General features: G+C 42.4%; 1 protein-coding gene across 13 annotated transcripts in view; it reads left to right on the top strand.

Moving 5' to 3' along the window:
- Window positions 1-9,266, top strand: part of DGKI (diacylglycerol kinase iota) — a 542,650-nt gene that overhangs the window by 496,600 nt on the left and 36,784 nt on the right. The window lies entirely within an intron of this gene.

The raw sequence follows: 9,266 nt of genomic DNA, 5'->3' as shown, positions 1-9,266 counted from the left end.
GTCGGAATTGTATACACACGTTCGGAATCTAAACAATCGGATTTTGTTGTCGAAAAATTTTAGATCGGCTCTCAAACATTGTGTGTCGGAAATTGTGACGGAAAAAGTCAGATGGAGCCCACACACGATCGGATTTTCCAACAACACAATCTTATCGCACATTTTCCGTCGGAAAGTCCGACCGTGTGTACAGGGCATAATAATTCTGATGTCCCAAGATAAGGACTGAGCGGGCTCTGAACAAACTCCTTTAAGTTTACCCACAACTATTCAGAGCAAGGGCTTGCCTGACTGGATACAAATGAAAAGTGTTGTTTAGGTTAGACCTCATATTATATTATTTTTCGGTAAATCCAAAGGAACTTGCACAATAAGACTGTATAATGCTTGGTCAGCTTTACTCTCCATGAGATAACACAGGAAGTGAGCACTGGACACAGGACGGCTCTGAATTTCTGTAAACCAGAGGTCTCCAAATTGCGACCCAAGGGTCAAATGTGAACCTTTGCTAGCCTTTATCTGGCCCTTTCCTCCCACTGATATTAGGCACAATATCTTCCTCCAATACCAATGATAGGATACTATTTTTCCTACCAATAGAGGGGATACTCCTCCTCCTATTGACCACCAACCCCAAGGCCATATTTACTCTCACATTTTCTGCCTCTGCTGGCCACAATCTGGCCCTTCTTAAGACCGAAGGACAATAAAGTGGCCCTTTGTTTGAAAAGAGACCCCTGCTGTAAACGATGAAACAACACCAGCACCATATGCACTCATGTATTAGTACAATGTCAGTTTAGTCAAATAATCAAATGTTTCGGGCTGCACAAGGTCCCTTCCTCAACAATATAGTGATAACTCACATACAATAAAACATGTACATATAAATAAGTCAACATGCAGAAACAAATACCCACCCTGAGGGATGTCATAGTGACATAACACGGCCCACATGAAAAAACGATACAATGCTACAGTCAAAAAAAGAAATGATATACAGAGAAATAATGCATCTAAACAAATGTAACAATTAGCCCATCAATGAAGAAATCCACTTAGGTATACAGTGTCTTCAGTCTGTGTATGGTTTAGTGAGCAAAAGCAGTGTATTGTGGATCACAAAGCATCAATGGCAGAGTGACAGGTTCCACGAATAATGTGGTATCTATTACATTACACTATTCTATATCTCAGGCACATATCCAGTGGGAAGGGGGAAGCTCTGATTATCTGAGATAACATTGTAAGTATAGGTGCAGGGGGTGTGCCAGGTGTGCCTGGGCACACCCTAATCACTATGTGCAGCGCTGATTCCCCCTCCCAGCCAGGCCCCCCCCCTCCCGTGTTGCGCATCCCCCCACAGTGCTGCTGGCTTCCCTTTTCACCTCTCCGCCCGGCTGCTGCGGGTGATGTTTCAGAATGGAGATCAGTGGCAGGGGCTAGTAAATATGTCTTTTACCAGCCCCTTCCTTTTCTAAATGAACACAGTGAACACACTTACTGTGTTCATTCATAACTGAAGCATAGTAAACCGTGTTTACTATGCTTCAGTTTGTGAATGATAAGGGAGCCGTCCAGCACAGAGCACTTCACCCATTCATTCACTCCCCCGTGCAGCTGAGGCTGCAGAGAAAGGCATGTGTGTTTGAGCTTTGGGGTGCACACCCAAATGTAATAGGCTGCGCACACCTATGATACAAGTGGCTATACCAGTTCCCCCCCTCCTGCCACTGGCACCACTTTTCCTGGGCTCTTCTGTCTCATCAGGTGGCCTGGGATTACTCTGACCGGCAAGATCTGGTGCACTGAACAGAGAGAGAGAAACTGACATTTTTTACTAACTCTCTGTTAGATCAGAAACCAGACTCAATGAGGATTTCATAACTTCCATTTTCTGTCTAATATAAACAAGCCGTTACCGGCTTGTGAAAGCATTTCATCAAACTGAGATGCTTTGGAGGTCAGAGGAGAGATCTGGGGTTTAATAGACCTCCGATCTCTCCATAGAGTGGACCTGTCAGGGCCCATGCTATCACAGGGGATATTGTATAAACAACAACTTGTGATAACAATAAAGCATAAAAGTAAAAATGCATATGTAAACGGTGATCGCACCACATATGTGTGGTATCGCTGCGAATGTCAGTGTGAGAGCAATCATTTTAGTGGCATACCTCCTTTGTAACTCTAAACTAGTAATCTGTAAAGAGGGCTTGACAAATTTGCTTTGAATCTAGCAGCCAGCTAAAAAAGTCAGGAGCCCATGTTTTTTTTTAACTAACAAAGCTTACGGGTGGACCATGTCATTTGTTCCCAAAGGTGAGCCGTTTTTGCATTTTTTTGCGTGTTTAAAAAATCATTATATATTTTCTGAAAGCAGACACCCTAGAGAATAAAATAGTGGTATTTCCAATTTTTTATGTCACACAATATTACCGCAAAAGGTTTAGAAAACTCAAATTTCATTTCATTTTTTATTTTTTTTGGTAAAATGTAAAAGCCGAGGTTGCACCAAGTAAATAGATACCCAACATGTCAAACCCTAAATTTGCGTGTACCCATAAAATGGCGAAAAACATCAGTACCCTATATTTTATCTATTATATAGGTTATTCGTTTATCCTTAGGCCGCGTACACACGGGCGGATTGTCTGCCCAACTAAGTTCGTCAGACAATCCGACAGACAGTCCGTCCAACTTTTGAATGAACGGACTTGACCACACACGATGAGCAGACAGTCCGCTGAAAACTTGCGCGATGACGTGTACAGCACGTACGACGGGACTAGAAAAACGACGTCCAATACACTGCAATGCAACCTTCGGCCGTGTAAATCCTTTCTGAGCATGCGCCATACTTAGTCCGTCCAACTTGCCTACACACGAGCGGACTGTCCGCTGAAACCAAGTTTGGACGGACAAAACCAAGTTTGGACGGACAAAATTACGGAAATTCTGAAAGACTAAGTCCGTCAGACTGTCCGCTGAAAAAGTCCGCTGAAGCCCACACACGAGCGGATTGTCCGCTGAAACACGGTTCAGCGGACTAAGTTGGGCAGACAATCCGCCCGTGTGTACGCGGCCTTACGAAGCGGGTCTGCTGCTAGAATTATTGCTCTCATTCCGGTTTGCATGGCGATATGTAACGTGTATCGCAATTGATGTTTTAAGGTGTCACGTGCGTTTACATTTGAACGTGTGTATATGTGGGGATGGGGGGGGGGGGGGGGCTACATTTTTTGGGGAGGGTTTTTCTGCACTTGCGTGTAACTGTACTTTTTTACAATGCATGAGCATCATAGGAAATGTAGTTCCAAAACATCTTGGGTGCCAAGGTTCGCCATCACTGCTCTAGGGCCTTTGGCAAAAAATAAATAAAAAAAAGAAAGCTATATATTGTTTGGCTGTACTAAGTAATTTTCTATCAAAAAAGAAAAAAATATTTTTACATGTAGCAGACAAATGTCAGGACTGACCTGGGTGGCAAGTGGTTAAAGTCTCGTATATCAGCCAAAAGGCCATTAAAAATAACATGAAAGAAAATCTATAATATAAAAGAAAAAAGCATAACCGAAAGGTACAAGGTCGAATGTCCTTTCCTATTCATCTATGTCCAACCACTATCCCACACATCTAGAACAATAGTTACACTCATGAGCCTACATTTACAGACATTCTCAACACTCAATACTTTCATTCCTACATTGTCTACTCTAGACAGAACTAAAATAAGAAGAAAGAACTCAGAAAACAAGATGTAGAACATAGTTTACTTGTAGTTCACATTTCATTCACTTCAATATAGCTTCCTTGTGACTCCATCTTGCTACATGTTAATACCTCAATTCATCTTAACACAACCAAACAAGTGAAAAGGGTATCTTCAAACCCCAAAATGCCATGCAGGGGGGTTAAGTAAATCCAGAATTCAGTAGTGTCATCATTGTTGTCCAGCAACCCCACTGCTTATCAGTGGGAACTGTACAGGAAAAACCACGAATGTACTGTGCGGGTTGGTGCCCACACATATAAATGAATAAACAGCGATACACAATAACATTTGCAAAAATATCTGTGGGATCTGCTAAAAATGTATAACTGCCACTGTCCTTCTTGTGTTGGTGCCTCTCACACTGTAAAACTTATGACATAAAATGAGTGGGGATCAAAAGGAACAAAAGGAAAGCAAAATCAAATAAAATATATACATGTGCATTATGAAACAGCTCTGGGGCACAGCACTGGATCGTCATCAAGCTCAGATAAACATAGGGGAGGGCTGAGGGAAATTGGGGAGGGAAGAAGTGGCACAAGGTGTTGGTCAGATGTGTTTGACTGCTCATTTGCTGAGAAGAACATGCTAATAGGAGGAGTGACAGAGAGATGAGCTCATCAGTCTACTGCTTCTCCATCCATTGTCCAATCACTGGCTGGGGGAGTAATAAAGCCTGTATGTTTTATTTGACTGCAGCAGGGAAAAATCATGCCTCTTCTGTGCCTGCTGAGGCAGAGGTATGTATGTAGCGCTGCCCCCTAAAGGGTCGCTGGATTTTGTATCCACCTTCACCTGCACAACCAGGCAACACGCATTTTCAGCAAACACTCCACAGTCAATCCAGTCCATGAGCTTAGTTTTGATAATTTTATTAGAGGAATGCAACTTCAGACTGACTGTAGGGATCCTGATCTTTTCCACAAGAAGAAATATAATGCAGGCAGCTCAGTACATGAAATGTGTCCAGCAGGGATGAATGTAGGCTAAGCACTGTCCCTCTTGAAAACAAGCTAGGTCTTGCAGCTGGCTGCTTTCTCCCTTGTAGGTTTGGGGACGGGAGAATGAACAAAATAGGGATCACTCACTCCCTGATGATTTCTGGGGCAAAGATGGTGACTCCTGCTCCGGCCTTTTGCTGTACAGGTCCTTCTTGCTAGCAGGGAGTCACAGCCAAACCTGACTGAGATTGCAGGGGGTGAGGAAGTCTCTGTCTTTTTCTCTTCTCCCTCTCAGCAGCACACTTTTGCCTGGGGGCAGAGCCCCCAGTACAGAGATCCCCACCAGGCCTCTAGATCCTGGATTCTGCTCTCCACATGGCCAGGCTCCTTAATACTTATGGGCCACTCTCCACCTATTGGGCATTTCTTCCCCCAGGGATTGAGTCCCCATGCATATTCAGGCTGCTGTCTTCTTCCCTCCACTCACTAAGTTCTGGAATTTCCTAGAAACTTCCAGAAGCCAGGGGGAGGTGGCTGAGACCCAGCCCTCCGAGCCCGCCAGTTAACTTTACATTGACCCCACAGTCTATAGCGAAGCTCAACTAAATTTGCCTACACTGACCAACTCACACAAGGGGTTGCTACATGTACATATCAGGACTGAATTACAGATCCTTTGGGAGGTAAAATAGATCCCATATCCCATGGTTCATCTGTTTATATATCTCTTGTCCTGGAGTTCAGCTTTATGGCTCATTCAAACCATAAAGTGCACACACATGTTTTTTTGCAGGTTTGTGAGTGTTTCATTATTTTCAGGTTGCCCTATGCATTTGAAAAGTGCAAAAAGGGGCCAACTAGATTTTTAAAATACTACAACACCACGTGTTTTGGTGGGCATGATGTTTGCTAGATGTGTGGGGTTTCCATTCCTCTTAATGGCACCCGCGCACTTGTGCAAGAGGAAGCACATTTTTATGTAATGCGTGAAAACGCTTGATTTTGTGTGTGTTTGCGCACCAAGCCTGGCATGAATAAGCACATAATTTTTAGCCCATACAGAAACAAGTTGTGGACTGTTCCATATGCTGTTGCAGTTGATAACATCCTTTTTTTTAATAATATATTGCAATTGATGGGAAGAAACAAATTCAGAAATTAAATCTAAGGACTCAATCAGGTTTTTTAAAGTGGTTTTCTACCCACAATTTTATTTTAGGTATTACTATGAGATAGTAATAGACAATAGTGTGTGACTACCAAAAGGGTAGGAGATGGGTAGGGGCAGTTGCCAGCTTTCTCAAGTCCTTTCTCAAGTTGGGCTGCTTGTCAAAAATTCAAGATGGCCAGTTCTCTAAATGACAGGAACAGTTGATTAACCTGCAACACCGTATCTGAAAAAAAAAAAATCAGATAAAGGGCATTGTCACCACTGGCGTCAGCGGTAAAGCGGTGCTATTTTTAGCACTATAGCGCCTGCAAAACGCCCCAGTGTGAAAGGGGTCTTATACTAACACATCACTTAACCTTAAAGTGGTTGTAAACTCTTCCCCACAACTTTGTCCCATGTAAATCAGCATAAAAAAACCCTAATGAACACTGCTTGTAGATATCTCCTTACTTGCTTAGTACTGTTGTAATCCTTTTTGTTCTTTAGAATGATGTCACTGAAAATGCCCAAATCTCCCCTGATTTATGGCACACTCTGTGTACTTGTCTGTCTATTATCAGGACTTCCCACGGCAACCAACACTGAAATCCCAGGAGACTGCAGAATCAGTCAGAGCTTCCTCCTACACACCATGTGACATCACATGCAGTGTAAACCAGGGCATGGACAGCATTACTGCAGTCTTATCAGCTGAAGCTGATAAGACTGACAAAGTCAAACAATAGATAATCGGCACAAGTAAATACTATGAAATAAAACAAGTCAGCTATGAGCAGGGAAGCAGGGTTGCTATAGAATCGTTGGATTGAGAAGGAGGCTTGGTTAACAGTACAGGAAGTGCTCAATGTAAGGGCGGAAATACACTCCACTGTGGACTCAGAAAAAAATACTTAAGATGGCACTGCCTTACCCCTGGAAACACGTTTTTTAAAGTTTCTTTAAACAGTAAGTAATATGCGATTTGGGCTGGATTACAGTGGCTATACTTTGATAATTACCTATTATAATGGACTAAATAAAAAGAAGCATCAGACAGAGTGGGAGAGATGACTTCCTCTTTAAAAAATACATCTATAATCCTAGGTCCACATGCAGGCCCTCTTTTGCAGCTTGCTTTTTATGCATTTCTGTGATGCTTTTGCAGTGCATTTTCCGTTATTGATGCATTTTTTATGATTTTTAAAAATTTTTGGCCAATTTGTTGTTGGGTGGATTAAAAAGTGCAAATCACACTACATGCTTTTCTGTAGCTTCTTTATTGAAGTCTATTGAACCAAAAATGCACCGTTTTTCTTTTAAAAAATTCCCTGACCCTATCCAAATATGCAGCGGCTGAAAAAAGCATAGATGTGCTCATTTCCCATAAGAAACCATGTTAAATGGACTTTAGTGCGTTTCTGCAAAAAGCATTATAAAACGCATAGTATAGGTGTGAATGGAGCCTTAAAGCGGAATTAACCACTTGCGGCCGGTCCACTGTACATGTACTGTGGCAGGGCGACCGTTCTGTGGCAGATCACATACCTAGTACATAATCTGACTGCCGGCGACCAGCCCAGTGGCGGGTACCGCATAAGCAAATTTTTTTTTATTGGATGTGTTTTTATAGCAGAAAGTAAAAAATATAGTTTTTTTTCTCCAAAATTGTGCCTTTTTTTGTTTATAGCCACGTATTTGGGTACATCATCACACGACTGCACAATGGTCAGTTAAAATAGCACAGTGTTGTATCGCAAAAAATGGCCTGGTCCTGAAGGGGGGTAAATCTTCCAGGAGGGCAAGTGGTTAACCCCTCCTGTCGTTTACAGCCAAGGAAGCGGCTTCTTTTTAATCCACAACTGCCATGGTGCTACAAATGTAATCAGTTATCACACCAGCCATTTGATGACTTGACAGTTTGGTTGAGGACACGAGCAAATGTGACAGTTAGCAATCCCGTCATTCCAGGAATAAAACAGTTTTTTGAAATCAATGGGTTTAGTCGCACTTTATGATTTACTGCTGTTCAAGGATTTTGGGCTTCAACAAAATGGCAGCCTACAGCAAGAAGAAACAGGAGCAATGCTGGAGGCAATTTACAACACACACTAATTTTGGTAGTATAATTATTAATGTGGAATGTTTGTTCCTTGCTAAAGAACATTCTTTTTTATCTAGTTATGGGTAAAGTTCTGCTTTAGTTGGCATCCAAAATAGAGTGTGGTCTTCCATGCCAATGAAAGAGTTAATCCAATCTGTTTTCACATAACTTCCCGATATTGTGTCTGCTGGTGACTTGTCTGGGGCCCGCAGAGTTTGGAATTCAAGGCCATGGATGGGGGGAGCGGATGAGCACCAGGGAGGCTGCAGATGGGGGATCTGAGGGTCACTGCAGACATGGGAGGTCTGTTATGTGAATGTTTTGCACACAGAAAAAAAAAGATATTCAAGGCAATAAAAAGTATCAAAACAAGTGTAATTTAATTTGTACAGAGTTTTCTGAGAAAACGTTCCAGTGGTATTACAACGTTACACCACGCTGGTTCTCTGCAGCTGCAGGCACATCCTAGCAGTACAACACACAACTCTCAAATATAATTATTGCAGTGGTTTGGTGACATTGTTTTTCTCTCCCCCCCCCCCCCCCCCCCACACAATAACCGTTATTTAACCATTAAAAGCCTTTGTTTCTTATCGCTGATTTGTCCTCTAAAGCAGTATTTCATCTGCACTGGTAACGGCTACTTCTTTTGAATGATAGACATCTTGTGGAAGCTTAACAGTTAAAGCTGGCACCGGGCACACAAACATTTGTTTAACTCTTCCTATGTAGTTTCCATTTCATAGGGGCATGGTGCCTTACTCCCCATATCCTTAGCTGACACTATACAAATCCATTTGTTTAAATATATTCCTCAATATTCACAAAGGGTATAAATTCACTTTGTGTGCACCAAATGCCTTTGCAAACCTAGACACTACCTTGTAAAATTAGGGGGAACATCATTACTGTTCTGTGGGAGGGGCCCGGCACTAACTACAGGCTGCCTGCAGAAAACTACAGGAGGGGCGGAGACAAGACCAGTCACCCTGCACAAGGAGAGAAAGCAGCAGTGAGCGGTCTTTATTACAGGAAGCTCCTGCACAGAGGGAAAGTTTCACACTGGGCAACTGTATAGATCTGGATGAAATACACAAGGCCAAAATTACTTAATAAAAATACTTATGTCTCTAGTATTTAGACACTATTAACATATTACATTATTTAGCTTTGGATTGAGTGGGGAAAGGTTTCAACCCCAGTCAGCACTTTTATTGTGACTGTGCTGACTGTGTTCCTGTTTTGGGGGATTTTCCACAAGTTCTAGTTTCTTCATCAGACAGAGCAGGAAGAAAGAGA

The sequence above is a fragment of the Lithobates pipiens genome, unplaced genomic scaffold (assembly GCF_037356315.1).
Source record: "Lithobates pipiens isolate NorthernLeopardFrog02 unplaced genomic scaffold, aLitPip1_a1.2 Scaffold_8, whole genome shotgun sequence".
Taxonomy (NCBI): Eukaryota; Metazoa; Chordata; class Amphibia; order Anura; family Ranidae; genus Lithobates; species Lithobates pipiens.
The sequence above is the reverse complement of the archived record's forward strand: the minus strand, read 5'-3'. Positions and strand labels throughout refer to the sequence as shown.